The sequence below is a fragment of the Dermacentor variabilis genome, chromosome 6, assembly GCF_050947875.1.
Source record: "Dermacentor variabilis isolate Ectoservices chromosome 6, ASM5094787v1, whole genome shotgun sequence".
NCBI classification, from domain to species: Eukaryota; Metazoa; Arthropoda; class Arachnida; order Ixodida; family Ixodidae; genus Dermacentor; species Dermacentor variabilis.
The window spans coordinates 137,161,853-137,176,852 of record NC_134573.1 but is presented as its reverse complement, the minus strand read 5'-3'; the positions used below and the strand labels follow the sequence as shown (position 1 = coordinate 137,176,852).

General features: G+C 47.9%; 1 protein-coding gene across 5 annotated transcripts in view; it reads left to right on the top strand.

The window, feature by feature from the left end:
• LOC142585287 (transcription factor GATA-3-like) overlaps positions 1-15,000 on the top strand; it is a 402,755-nt gene that overhangs the window by 293,890 nt on the left and 93,865 nt on the right. The window contains exon 1 of one of the 5 annotated variants that reach the window (XM_075695925.1): positions 6,645-7,251. The exons of the other annotated variants lie outside the window; for them this stretch is intronic. The gene's annotated coding sequence lies outside the window, so the exon portion shown is untranslated. Of the gene's footprint in view, positions 1-6,644; positions 7,252-15,000 lie in introns of those variants that run through there. 5 annotated transcript variants of the gene reach the window in all.

Sequence of the window (15,000 nt, the reverse complement as noted above, 5' to 3'; positions counted from 1 at the left end):
TCAGCGCGAGTCCGCGCGGGAAGAATACGCGCTCACGCTTAAAAAAATTAATGAAAGATAAAGAAAGGTAATGAAAAAAGAAGAAACTGTGATACTATACAGGTTTCCCCATAATCGCGTGCAGCCTCCACATGCACGCGACGAGTAAACGCGCAGCCCTTGCTGGAGTACGCGCGCGTGAAATACTGAGACGGCCCGCGACGGACCGTTGAAACTTGTGCCAGTCACGCCACTTATATGGAAGCGCGGCGCCCTGAACGTGCAACTGGCACGCGCCTCTATATACTCTTCGGTCAAGTGCGCGCTGCGTCAGCGCGACGACCTAAAGCCACAGAACCACTGTGCCGTCTTTCATGTTTTCTTTTTCTGCGCCACGTTTTCGTTGCTGCGCGGTATACATAAGCCGCGCGACATATATAGAACGAAGAGTTCATATATATATAGACGCGAGGCCGCGTCGACTCTCTCGCTACATTTTTAAAAAGTCAGTCACGCGGAAGTCTCGGGATAACTGCCGATCCCCACGCGATGTTTCTGTTTTGACGCCAACGTAATCTGCACTATAGCTGCTCGCGTGTTCGGAGAAACTCTCCGTATATAATACTTCTTTTTCTGATAAGAACTGCCACCGCTCCCTTATAATGCACCTCCTGCTGACGCTGAAGCGGGCGCCACCGCTTTATGCGATGATTTCCACTATCTGCGGCGACCGACGAAACGTACATCCCCTGAATCGCGGTGGTAGCAAGTGCGGAGTGTTTTTAAGTTGTCATCTGATATCCCTTATCTGCTGGCGTAAATACTCCGCGCGGCGTCTGTCTTGCCGGATATCGCAACGAGTGATCGCGCCGCCGACGGCAGGTGGTTGTTCCCGCCTCACTCCAGACGTCTATCCCTCCTTTTTGAAGCGTCATTAGCGCCGTCTGGCCGCGCAGATTTGCACCGTGAGCGCATGTAGCGTTCTCATCGTATCATACGAGAATCGCTGCCAACACGCACACGCTGAGTTTTTTATTGTTACGCCATTAAGATTTAAGATTGCTGCACAGAATTACCCTTGTTTGTAAGCGCATGTATTCGGTAAACCTTCGTGGCAAGCACCAGTATGGAACCCACATACCTTTGTCTCTCAGCGATTAGGACCTTATGAGGGTGAGTCGTGGCTTGCCATTGTTTGTCGCGAGGTGCTGTAAGGTACACGTTCTGATAGCATTTATTGACCGCGCAAATAATCGTAGACTATACACAAAGAAGCACGAAAAGAATGAGTTCAATGTGAAGTATGCTTTTCAAAGAGAACACTCAGTTTTATTGGGCTGCCGATAAGCTATGCATCGATTTCGCAGCCTAAGGCGGCCTATCAGTCTGCTTGATTTTTTTAATCGATAAAGTGGGAGCATTTGCGTTCCCTTTTAAGAGTTGATCGTATTCTACTTTGGTACTGCACTGGCACTGAAATGGTTCGGTACTGTACCATTTCGCCCTTTCTCGTCACGCGTGAGCAACAACATTTATGAGACAATGATAGGCCGCACTTTATTAGGCTAGACCCATGAAAACTAAAAAGAAAGAAAAAGAAACTAAGTTTTTTCCGTAGTTTTACTTTTTATCAATTTGTTATTATTAGTTAGTGTAGAAGATCGCCTAAGCACGTCACTCGAGGGGTTCTCGTGCTGTGATTCGCAAAAAAAAAAAGCGGTATTACATTTGTACGCGGCGAAATCGCGATCGCTCTTCAAGCAGTGCGAAACATGGCCGCCCAATCAAGTGCTATAAATTATGTGCCACGCCTCAGCGACTCCGTACGAGTGTATGTATAGCCAAGGCCAGTGCTCGTATTAGCCGATCGTTAGTGAGAAGCCGGCTATGAGTTTATACAGAGAGAGGCGGGAAAGGCTCGCCCATTGTTCATTACTAATCCTCCCGTAGAACTTCAGTTGGTGTCGCGCGGGGTGTTGTTATACAGAGGCGAACGGTGGAGCCGGAGCCCTTCTTCTGGGTCTCGTTGGTTGGCGACGAGACCATGCGCATCCATGCGTATCCGTACAGTGGACCCACACGCATACCCGTACGTATACGCTGCCGTGTACGTACCCGTATAAGTTGACCCGTACATACCCGCTGCACTGCATGGAGTTGGGCGAGATTCGCACCGGCCAGGCAGCGCGACCGATCACCACTGCGGCGTAGGAGGAAGCGACTGACGGCGACCCGTGTTCACACTATAGCGATCGCGACGTGCCCGTCGCCACACCTGAATGTCTCGCGATTGATGCGCTTCAGCGCCAGCGTGTGCCGACGACGCCCTACTCTTGCACCAGCTGATTGGTTCAGCAGTTTTGCGACTCCCACAGTGGCGGAGCTGAAAAAGTAGAGCAGCGAACGGACTGACCCGAAGCGACCGCTTTTCGACGAATGAAAGCGACCCAGCTTTTTCGAACGTCGCATTGCGACGATTGGGCTGACAGCAGAGGGAAGACGAAGAAAGAAGACAAGACGACTGCTACCGTCTTCTATTCTGTCTTCGTCTTCTCTGCGCTGTTGGGCCCTGTGGTGCAATCCTTGAAAAATCTCCGAACTTTGATTCCTTCTATAAGCTTTGCGACGAACTTGTTCGCTTCACCTGTGCCAATAGCCGCTGTGAATGCTGTCTTGTGGAGACTGTAAAGTGTATTAGAAACACACTTGTATACGTTCAGACAAAGAAAAAAAAAAGGTAACCGATTACAATTACAATTATTCTTTCAAAGATGTGTTTGAGAACAGTTACCAATTACCGCCCCAGGAAAGTTCAACAAGCACTAAAAATGTAATCGATTACTTTTACGTTACTTCATTCCAACCTTTTAACATTGCACCAATACAGTTAATGCGAGTGTATAGAACGAGCCGACTTGGCTCTTTCAAGTCATGCTCTTCAGCCATTCACACGTTGTTTATTTTCACTTACAATTGCCTTTCAAAAAGTGTTCTTCGGTCATCATCCCTCACTTTTTATGTGACGACATCTGCAAGGAAACAGAACTCGCTGAATGTGCGCGTTGGAGTCTGGCCTCCGAGATGCGCAGCTGCAATCCCAGATAACCAGGCTCAGTGCTTAACTGCATCTGGCGCTCGGAGAAGCCTATCTTGGCCTGGCCAATAAAAAGTTAAATGAAAACAATCCGTAGGTGTTCGTTTGGCATCAACACCCGAAGTGACTACTCCTATCTAGTCATACCATTATCGGTTCAATTTGTCGGCCAACATATTGTAGAGCGTATAAAGACGGGAAAACCAATAACTGAGCGCCAGGGTCGTGCCTTTCGGAACAGGCGCCTTCTTGAAGCTGCTATACGTGACACGACAGTGTAGCGTTCGATTGTATGTAGAACCGGCCAAATTAGGGTGCTCAAAGCCGTGTAGGCGTTTACAGCTTGTCTCCTCATTAAAGTAAATGACGTCAAGCGATCGCTCACTGAAAAAAAAGTAATCTACTAACAGTACACGTTACTCAGTAAAAAACAAAAGTGATCGATAAATTAGAAAACGCTGATAAACTGTGATTGGTTACGAGTAACTGATTACATGCAATATTTGTTTACGTACAAGCCTGATTAGAATATGGTAAAATTCGCGAGCGTGTAGAAGATTCTCGGCGAGCACTGCCGCGCAGCTCAGCCGGCGAAAGGGGGAAAACCCCGGGCAAACCGGCCGCGTCAGTTTTGTCACCCCGCCGAGAGATGGCGACACCGCGTGGCCTCTTCGATCGGCCGCCCATTCGCTTTCGGGGCCGGCCGTCGGCGTTCCGCCGGGTTCCACTTTACGAGATGACGGCGAGCTCCGCGCTTCCTGTTATCTCGTCAGAAATCTCTCATATCTTAATTGGCGGGCGGGGAGGGGGGGGGGGCGATATTTCCGCACCAGCCTCTCTTGCGCGAAGAGAGCGCGCGCTTCCGTTCTCGCGTTTTCCCTATCGGAGCGAATGAACTCGTACGAGTCGCCACATAAAGAGAAGGCATGTTACGGCCACAGCTATAAGGCTCGAAAAGAGGTCCTTTCGCGCACCTCCTGTTTTCAAGCAGCTAGTTGTTCGGTTGCTGTTGTTTTCATTCTTTCAAGGGCGAGCTGTGCGTGTCGGGTGCAACGTCTTCAACCCCTTGCTGCGTTCTTGGAAGTGTCGCCCGCTCCATCAACTCTCAGAAACGCCTTCATACACTTATTCGGATGGGTTTGCTGCTGATTAGAAAGAAAAAAAAAAAACGCGGCACATTTCGAGGAGGAACAAGAGGGATGTGTCAAACGTTCGATTATAAAGGAGCGAAAGAGAGACGATGGCGATAGTTACCCAAGGAGACGGGTAGTCGTCCTGCTACGCATAGCAAGATATTGAGATGACGACGAGTAAATGCTAGGTGCCAGCACGGAGTACGGCAACGATAAGAATCAATGAAGAGCACGACGCGCTGTACCGAGAAATGCACGACACTACATCAAGTTAAAACACACACGCAGCTCTTTTTGCCTGTGTTGTGCGTCTCTCGCTGCAGCCCCGTCATGTTCATTCAGCACCGACTAGCCGAGTTTTCTGTTCTGCTAATGAACAGCCAGACTTGTTTTCTTGTACATTTTGTGTTTTGCGTGTTATTCTTTCGCTATTATTGATGTGGACGTGCACTTACTTCCGTGTCACCGAAAAGGCGGGGATAGGAAAAGAGAAACCTTTCCGTGGTTCTATTTTCAGAGCACTTATTACGGTGATTCTGTTAGCGTCTTGTCCGTCGCTCAGATTGGCCGATCGTGGCGATCACGATGCTCGTATTGCGCCCTGCTTTAGCCGAAATACGCGATTCCGCTGCAATCTCTCGTAAGTAGAAGATCGGTCAATCAACGTGCCATCAACGTCACCAGGGGAACAGAAAGAAGATTTCCAGCTGCCAGAGAAGTGACGAATAATTGTCGTGAAGTGCGGCCTAAAGCACAACGGAATAGTGCGTGAGGAGGGTACATGAGGCTCGTATCAATGTACGAAAAAAAAAAAAGCTACGGGACAAACTTTGTGAAATATTACGCGGCTATACTTCTATATTCACTGATGAATGCACGAACAAAACAGGCCATCGATTAATAATCCAAATAAGAGTGAAATGAATATCAGTCAGTAAAAAAAAAAGAAAGGGTAATGATTGACAGGTTGCAGAAGATGGTGATAGAAAGTGGTGGTCGTGAAATTGAATTGATCACAGCAGTGGGGCTTTGCACATCTACTAAATATTCAGAGTGCGAGCAAGCCCTTTTATTTTTACCTGATCTGAATATTCATTAGACACAAATGGTAGTGACAGTCACGCAACACGTTATGTAAAAACGGCGAAAACAGCATTCAACAAAACGCCCCTGTACTGTGGGCTTACTTGCACCGCTCACTTTATGTGCGGAGAAGCACCCTTGCGGGTGAGCAGCAAGGTCGTGGCTAGTTTCGCGTTCTTATATTTTATAGTTTGCCGTGGCGAGGTGACTCACAAGATCAGAGTTTCTGACGTTACGATCTCGTTATGATCTCGCTAGCAATTTGTTTGGAACTTTGTAATATACTAAACCCAAATCAGCTCCTCCTGCATTTTTTTTTTAAATTGGTGTCGAAAGAACCTTCGTGTGTGCCTTCTGGGCAGCATAAACACGCAGCATATGTTGGTCTGCCAAAAATGTATAGATATGTATATCGAAGGCTTTTTGAATATCAACCTCTCATTTGGCTTTTAGTGACACTGTTAAGGGTTTGTATCGTTACGTTCAAGTATTCTTTTTTTTTTTCTTCCCCGTGATAAGATAATGCACCATGTTATAATCCGAACGCAATACTCCAAGAAGCCTACGTATTCATGGAACTGACGCCGTGAAAGCAAAAAGCAGTGCACTTCAAGACAATAGCAAGCATATCAGGCGTGTGACTAGGCCGGAGCTAACTTGCTTCACGCATTCATACTCTTTTCGTCTTTTGTTCCTTTCCTTTTTTTGCACATAGGGTTACGAATTGATTGTGCAAGGCATGTACTACGTGGGGAGAAGGCGAGGCTGAAGACAATCATTAAAGAATAAATATCTCAAGCGCAGTCCTGGAGACTCTTGTGACAGAAAAGAAAAGGGGAAAAAAAGAAAATGTGGACGGCTAAGAGCACAGTCGATTTGTCTGACAGCCAGCAACTCTGGGCGCCAATTCATTTGGACCTTCCCCCTCTTTCCAAGCTCCTTCGCTCGGTAAAGAGGGAAAAAAAATAAATTCATAGAATGCAATACTAAAGAGAACCGCATTTCAAAAGCCAGCCCCATCTGCACACTCCAAACAACAACGGGGGGGGCCTCTTTGCAGTCCTTCTCTCAGCATCCCCATCCGTCAATCAAAGAGAAAAAAAATCGTGCTTTCCCCCCCTTGATCGGCGCACCCTCTCCCTCAACGCCGCTTCTGTCCAATCGGAGCGCACAGCCAGAGATGGGCCTCCGATTGGTCAACAGCGCCCAAGCGCGCCAGAGGCTGAGGCTCCTCCCCTCGCGCTTCCCAAGTAGGCGTCCCTAGAAGCCCCAGTCCCGCCCCTTTCGTGACGCAGGTGGAAAGAAGGCCGGCCTCGCGCGGCGTGGCGCGTGACCCATCCAGTGCGGTTCGGAGCGCTCGGTATCGCGGGTTGTTGCAGTGCGCGGGACGTCGCCGTTCGTCGTGCGTTTGTTTTTTTCCGGTGTGCCCCTGCTGGCTGGCCTGTTGGCGCGAAGTGCTTTTATTTTCCCACTCGCGTTGCTCCGTGCCGAGCGTCGCTCTCCGACTGCAGCTTCGACGACTGTTGGTGCGCGACATTCTTCCGAAGGGTTCGTTCCTCGCCGACGAGAACAGAAGTCGGCGTATTTGCCTTCTGTTGTTTCGCCCCGCATCTGTATGTCCCTGTGAACGACCTCGTCTCGCCGTCATCCAGACCGAGTCGCTGAGACCGAGTCGCTCGCTACAAACACGCACAGCTCGACGTTGCTTCCCCCTCTGAGCGTCTTGCGTAGTTGTGCGCGTGCTACAACTACGGGAGTCGTCGTCGCAGCGACGACACCGGCGACGGGGCTCTGTGTGCGCGTCAAAGGTGCGCGAACGGTGCGACTACGGCGTGCTCCGTGGTGGGCGGCGGGAGCGCACGCTCGTCGTCGCTCGCCGCTGGTCGCTCCTGCCTGCCGGCATGGCTGGCGCCGCACCACGGCTACTATGAGGATAACCTCAGCTGCGCCCTCAAGTCTCAGGTGAGCCTCCGCCCCCATGGCGTCTGAGCCCTAACCACATGGAGCGTTTTTTTGAGGCGTTGTGGTCGGCATCGCCCGGCGTCATGGATTTGGATTATATTAGGAGTACGAAGATTGGCTTTTGTTCTTTTTATTTAGCAACGTTATTTCTTTTAATTTTTGATAAATAAGGGGAAAAGGAGAAGCGAGTTAACAAACTCTATCACGTTAAGCAGAGTCCTTGGTACAACGATGTTGGTCTTGCGAGTTGCATTCAATCGCACGAAAGAAGTCAGGACCGGACTCGTAGTGACGTGTTGTCACGCGTCGTGGGACAACAACGTCTTGTCTCGTGTTCCTCGGTGCTAAACTTATTTCGAATTGGTTAACGCGTGTCGCTCTGGGGAATCACCCTAAACCGACATCAGACCAGATGACGCCTGTAGAGGCAATGATGCAGGGTTTGAAAGAAACCCCCCAAGAAAAACGCTCCCATGTGGTTGGACCTTTTCGCCTGATAGCCAGTATACTTGCACAGTACCCACACGTTCAACTGCAGGCCTCCCTAAGCAGAGGTTCATTCCGGCTTCTCATGTGCGAGCGGAATCATTTAACGGTCGCGAGACTTACAACTTGAGGTGAACGTTAAGGACGCTTCCGCGGGGTAAATTAGGTATCTACCACTGTATACGGTGACACATAGCAAGACTGTTGCTTTAAGACGTCAAATCCAATGAGGCTATTAACGACATTCTGCTACACATTCATTTGCTGCGCAGTCGAATAATTTCTTATTATTAATTTGCGTATTAATATTGAATAAACTATAATTTCTGGTCAATTTGACGTTTAGAGCCCCTGGTTATAAATTATAAAAATGGCCTATAGCTTGTTACACCTTGGTTGATGCAGGCTCCCACCCAATCTCGTGACTCCCTTTTTTTTTTCTTTTTTTTTTAACCTTTGCATCCGCGTAAATTATTTTTCTTAGGGGATCGTCTGGCGCGCTATAGCTTCCGTCAAAGGTCCATGTTTTCCAAATATGGTGAGGCTCTATATAGAGGTTGCGTAACAAATTAAATCTGCTGTGGCGGACTGCTATACGACGTTAAGAGCATACATATAATGACAGCCTGTTATCCATAATAAGTTACCATCCCGCGCCATACTAAGAATTTCGCGCTGGAGAACTTGCCGCTCAATTCGCATTCATATTCTGCTCTGTATAGATGTCATACCGTACTCATCGATAGACATAGTTTCTTCAGTGCGCAAGTATCTGTGAAGACGGGTCTTTGCTTGATCCTGAACATCGAAGAAAATATAACTTGAGCTCTTTCAATGCGCTGTACGTGGAGACGTTATTTGGAGATGAGCCACAGGTGCTGGTGATATAACAGTATACACCTAAGGCTTCGCCTTCACATGGCCACGCGATTTTTTTTTATCGTTTTATTTTACTATTTCGTCGCCACCTGTAGCGGACGAACTCTCGGGTATATGGCTCGTAGGTCACCACACTTTAGTATTGATAGTCACTCGCTTAGCATTGATAATTAAGCTTCACCGTCACGAGACACACGCATATACGCCGCTCTTGAGCGTCGCTGCTCGTGGGATATGAACATACATTAACAATTTATGGACACGTACGCGTCCTTTTCGTTATTTGCACTGTGCAAGTTGCACTGCGGAATGATCCGAGACCCCGTGCGCGTTCAAGAAACAATGTAGACGATACATTCTGTGCAACTAGACGAAGAAAATCTCAGAATTCCTTTGTGGCAATTTGATATGTGCATATCTTGATCGGATTGTGGAAGTTACTGATGTATCTTCGGTGTGGGGCATCGGAACAATGAGCGATTCATTTCAACCAAGTTCAAACGCAAGCCACGAGGAGTCGATCATTCGCGAGTCCTCCTGAACCCGAATGAACCTCTTCTGTTACCAGAACTTGTATACCAGTATTCAGTACTTCTGCAATATTTTCCATTACCGGCAAGTCTTCAGTCGTCAGCCAAAGTTATAACGCACTCGTTCGAAATTCTCGAGCATTACAGGCATAATATGGCGCAACATAAAGGCGGTACCTGCTTAACTGATTGCATAGCGAATATGGACTCAAATTTGGTGCTCAATAACAAAACCGTTTCACACTAGAAAAAAAAAAAAAGAAAGACAAGGCTGTATTTGGTCACGCTGGCTGCTAAAACGTTTCGCACTTACGGACACAGAGGGGAAGCACTCAGAGTAAATACATTTGCTTACAACTCGTATATTTCTCACGAAACAACTTGCAAAACTTTGTCACAGCGCCTCCATACGCACACAGGAGATGTCGAGGGCCAAAGCGTACGATCATACGACAAATCGCATCTCAGCGCCAAGACGTTTTCTTCCGTTGATGGCTGTCGACAAGTCACACGCGTGAGGTAAAACTTTTGACGTGTACATATACGACTATATATACGTGCCCAATAACAGCATATACGTGCGGATCTTTCATAAACCAACCTCGCCCAAATCCAAACGTGACGCAGCCTGCCAAACACCCACGAGAAGTGCCGTTGAGTATAGGTGACTAACAATGGCAGTATCGGCAGAGCACGCCAATAGCAGCAGCAGCCGTGCTCAGATCGACATGGAATGAACGCACGTGCGAAACTTGCGCATCTCCTCTTGCATGCATTTCCTTCATACAGCGGGTATATATCTTCCATTTGCCGTTAAAACGCGGATGTTCCTTACAGAAGGATGACTTTGATCTGCACATCGCACTAATACCCGTACCGTCTATTGCCATTTGTAAAAGCATAGAAATAAAAAAAAAAAACATCGGGAATTAACACTGTAGCGATGTCTGTCGACGTTCCATTCCATTACATCCAGCCATATTACTTAACGATAAATCCGTTAGTCCACCATGACTAAGTTTCCAGCTCTAAGAATCGGCAGGTTGTACACCTACACACAGTTTGAACACATAACATTCACTGAGGAATAAAAGACATCTGGGCCCGTTGTCACCTCCTATGTGTTGTATAGTGTTGTTCGTAAGAACAAATGCCGTCCAATCGTAACTTTAAGACATATATTCACGAGGGAAGCCTGTCAATGGCAAACGACTTACGAATGGCTTACTAACGACAAACTTTGCGAATACGGGCTGCGCGGTGATTAGATCCACAGGACTTGACTTGGCGCTTGGTGGCACTTATACAGAGTTTAATGGCACAACGAACAGTTTCAACCGTACTAGTCGGAACTGTCCGTTGTGCCAATGAACTCAAGATATACAAACGCGGTTATGCATTAACACTTTGCATATCTGGGTGCAAAGGATCGTCAACTATACACAGTCGCATTAGACGTGCCACGGTATACGTCCTCTCATCTCGTGCCCGTGTTGTTGGCGTGATGGACGCCAACCAACGCTCTCATTCCCGACTAAGCCAATCTCGCTAAAGTGTCCGACTTCTCCCAAGCACAGTGGCGGAGTGTTGGCGAGCAGCCTGCCAGCGGTCACAATGACAGTGCCAGAAGCGCACGAAGAAGCCGTGCTCAATTCGACGTAGAATGAACAATGACAATGCCAAACAAGGGACGGGCTGATGAAACGGTTCTATATATTCCAATTCTGTAGTCTTCTTTTCGCAATTCGCCAGTGGTCGGAGTGACGCTACGTTGCACGTTATCACCGGTATCGCACGATCGTAAACGGTGCATGATAAGAAAAGAATGGAGTCTGGAGATAAGGAATCTTCCATATAGGTTATATATAACGGTCATGCTTCCTACTCGAGCACTTCTCGCGGAGCATATTTATGCCGTATGCGAACGTTAGCCATTACCACTCGGGACGTACATTATAATACGTGGCGACGAACGAACTTGCACTGCAAGGGTTGACGTTCGACCTTGTTGCTATATGACATGGACTCTATAATGGGCTTGAAAAGACGGGGATAAAAGTGGGAGGACACGACGCGTGAGCGCTTAACTTTCAACAAATGGTTTATTCGAAAGCGAGGCGCAGATACATTAACTGGCGCACAAGCTTCGCGTATCGGAACTTTCTCGAATGTTATCGCCGATTCTACAGCGCCAAGAAACGTTCGCCAGTCGCATTGCATGCTCGACGCGAACAGTACGGTGTACATTCAGGAACGCATACACGCCGGCACCAGCGATTATGCTGGAATGTACTATCGGTATCGTAAAAATAGGCGGCGCACACCTTCATCCGTTATTCAGATTTCGACGACCGAACCACAACGGTACAACGTATGTATTGAAGACGCACATATCCCATTACGTATGCAAATTAATATCTCTGCGCGTGGCATTTGGTTATGGAATGCGCGGGCGTCGTCATTGTGTATAGGTATATGAGTGTGTGGCAGCATCGGTTTCAAGTATACACCTGATGCCGAAAGTTGGCGCTCGCGTGTTTGTGACCTCCCTTTTCACATCCGTCTTTTCAAGCGTTTAAAACCTGTTGCGATAATAGTTAAGCGCGACATTGAGCTTGGCCGGACGTCCCCTTCCCAGGCTCTACACCAAAGTCTTTTTCGTCGATGACAACTCGCAATCTGCGCGTCGCAGAACCTTCGGGCGCATATGACGTCAGGACGCCAACAAAACGCTCTCATCTCTAGAAAGGACCAATCTCGACTCTGCTTAAGTGTCCGCATAAGCCTGCCAACGCAGAACGCGAAGAGCTCGCGATTAGAGACAACGATGAGCGCTGGCGGTGAGAGAATGCTTAATGCCAAGCAGAAACGGCGCGAGCCCGCCGTGCTGCTTCCGGCACTCAGCTGGCACGGGACTGTCGTGGCGATTACGATCGCGTCGCGCCGACAATTAAGAGGTATATACCTCCAGCCAGCGTCGTCTGTTGTATGCACTCCCCGCGGGAAAAGATTTATTTGTCCAGGAAGAGAACGCCCTCGTATATAGCATAGCCTGCAGTCTTATACGCCGCGCGCTCGCTGCATGGTGCAGACACTCCTCTGTATACATACGGACGACCGAAAAAAAAAAAAAAAAATCGCGGGATACGGAAGTTGTGAGTAAGGATCGTGGAAATTCTTCTGCCTTCGCAACTCAGTTTGACAATGCAGAAGTGTAATGCAGAAGTGTCGGTAACCTGGGAAAACGTGCACATCGCCTTTTAATTTTTGTGAAACTCGTAGAGTCACTGCGACATTTGTTCTTTTTTTTCCTAATTCCCGCTTTCCTAAGACTCTTGTGGTCAGGTGTACACTGTATATTATAGTGCCGAAAAGTAATGCGTCTGTAGTGCGTGGTTGAGCAGTTCGTGACAGATACGTGTCCGCTGAAGAACCAACGTCTAGCATCTATACGTGAATGTACCTCACACAACTTCCCACGACGCCAGCTAAGATGTGGCCCTCTTTTACTTCGTCGCCGTCTGAATTCCTCCCCCCCCCCCCTTCGCTGTTCTCTTCAGATTAGTGTGATCATTATTACGTTACATCGAAGCTGCTGCTCTCTAGTTCCTTCACGTCTCGGCCAAACATCCTTCATGTTGTTCGCAATGAAATGACCACCGCTGCACGATGGGCTCTCAAAGGTTTTGATTACGTACGAACTCCAGTGGTCTTCGATTGCAAAAACCTGTGACGACTTATCGATCGGCAGGGTACGGTGTCCTTCACGAAGACGAGTGGTCGTTTCGATATATAGTTCTCTTTATCTTTTTAAAACTTATAACCTGCCTCTTTCCAAAATCTCATTCCACATCAGAGTCAGCAAAGAAAGAAAGAACGAAAGACAATAAGATGATGTCCACGAGGACCGTTGCACGGCGCAGCAAGCTTCGCAGGCAAATTGCCACCGTTGACGTACGGATGAGGTCCCGCCCTCACAAAGAGCGCGCAGTCGTTTCATTTCCAAATCTTTCACCGCTCCTTTCTTTTGCAGCACCGCCGTGGCATCCCATAGAACAGCTATTGCCGCACACGACGCGAACCTTCTTCAGCCTCGCCTGAAAACGCTCGGGCGTATACGCACGCTCGACCCAGTGGCGTCTCTATCGCGCGCGCGTTGTGAGATACACACGCGCGCGCATAAGAGAAGAGAGAGAGAGAGAGAACAGAGAGACGCGCGGTAGATCACCTCGTCTACGGAGAGCCCCCCTGTATGTGTCCGCGCGTTCGTGGCTGGGCACCTTTCCCATAAAGCAACACGAGCCCCAGTCGGCGGCCGACCATTAATCAGCTGGAACGATTACCTCTTCATCGCCGGCTTATGAGCGCCAGCGAGAGAGCGCGTGAATGCGATAGCAGTGAGTTTGTGGAGGGCGTACCCTCCCCCTTGCTGTAATGTGAAGGGTTTTCTATGCGCTTGCGGCTATTGTGTTTAGCGCGTCTCTTGTCGGAAGTATGAAGTTGTTAGTATAGAAGGACGGGGGGTCGCTAAAGGGGCGGATGATAATGAAGTAGTCAAATTATCTGTTTAGTTTCAGGATATGACGAAAGATAATGAAGCAGCATACAGAAAGCCGATTCGGATTTTCAGGAAAATACACCGCTCTAGACTCTTTTTCGAAATATCTATAGTGTTTCGATATTGCCACTTCGTATGAGAATGCTGTTAGGAAGTGTACAGCTATGTTACCCAGACATACGTATAGTATATATCACAATTCATTTTCTTTTCGCGCGCATGTCTTACCGTCGCGCTTTTTTGTATTGTTCCACAAAAGAAGTTCCAAGTGTATGAAGGCGGTACTTGAATTAAAATATGTTAATTGCACCTTTGAATATACAAGAGAGAGAGAGAAACGAACGGACATTGTTTGACAGATGTGATCACGGAAATATGGAGACTCCAAATAGTCAACAGTGGTCGAACAAGGGATGCCCAGCCAACGTTTCGACAAGACCACTTTTGATCGTTCCTTGTAGCACCCCTCGTGATCACTATATGAACACCACACTAGTACTGCATACAGTTTGGCTGAAAAAGCTGATTGAACTGGGCGCTCAATCAGTGGACCTAATTCCGTTATCACCTACCTGTAATCAAAAACAACTCCCTCTATACCAAAGCCATGTCCGTTTTCACCTGTCACATATTGGCCGCCGAAATGATGCCTTGTACATCGCCAGTCTATGCATGAATAAATAGTGTTTAATCACAGGGATCCATGACGTCACGAACGAAGGCAACTTAACGTAAAGGCAGTGACGCCGAAACCTCGCGATATTACAAAAATCACTCTGACAGTTCAACAAAACAAAAGCGCTAACTCAAAGCCGGTCCCTTACCAAAGACGTGATCGGAAATGCAATATCTTTTCTAAAGAAAGTTTATTGAACGCTAAGAAAGCTTAGCATAAATTCAACATAATCTCAACAACATGTGGAGCTAAGCAAACCCAGCCACACTCGAGCAGGGTCACGGTGTATACATGCATACATGTATATAGACATGTATATACATGATTCAATGGTCTAAGGCGTGACCATGACAGCAGGCTATATAATGCTGAGCATGCAAGCCAAGTGTTTCACTAAGCAGGAAAAATGCGGTGCGCTTGACCCTCGTGAATTTGCATTTGGTAACCCAAATTATATGGCGTCCGCAACCGTGACACTGATTGCTGCCGACGTTGCACGTATATAAACTCGTGAGCGGGGCACACACAACTATGTAGGCTCCACCGTAACAAATAACGCGCTCTGCATATGAAAGTATATGCGCAGGTGTTTTGTGGTTACGGTTCGGTGATACGTTCAG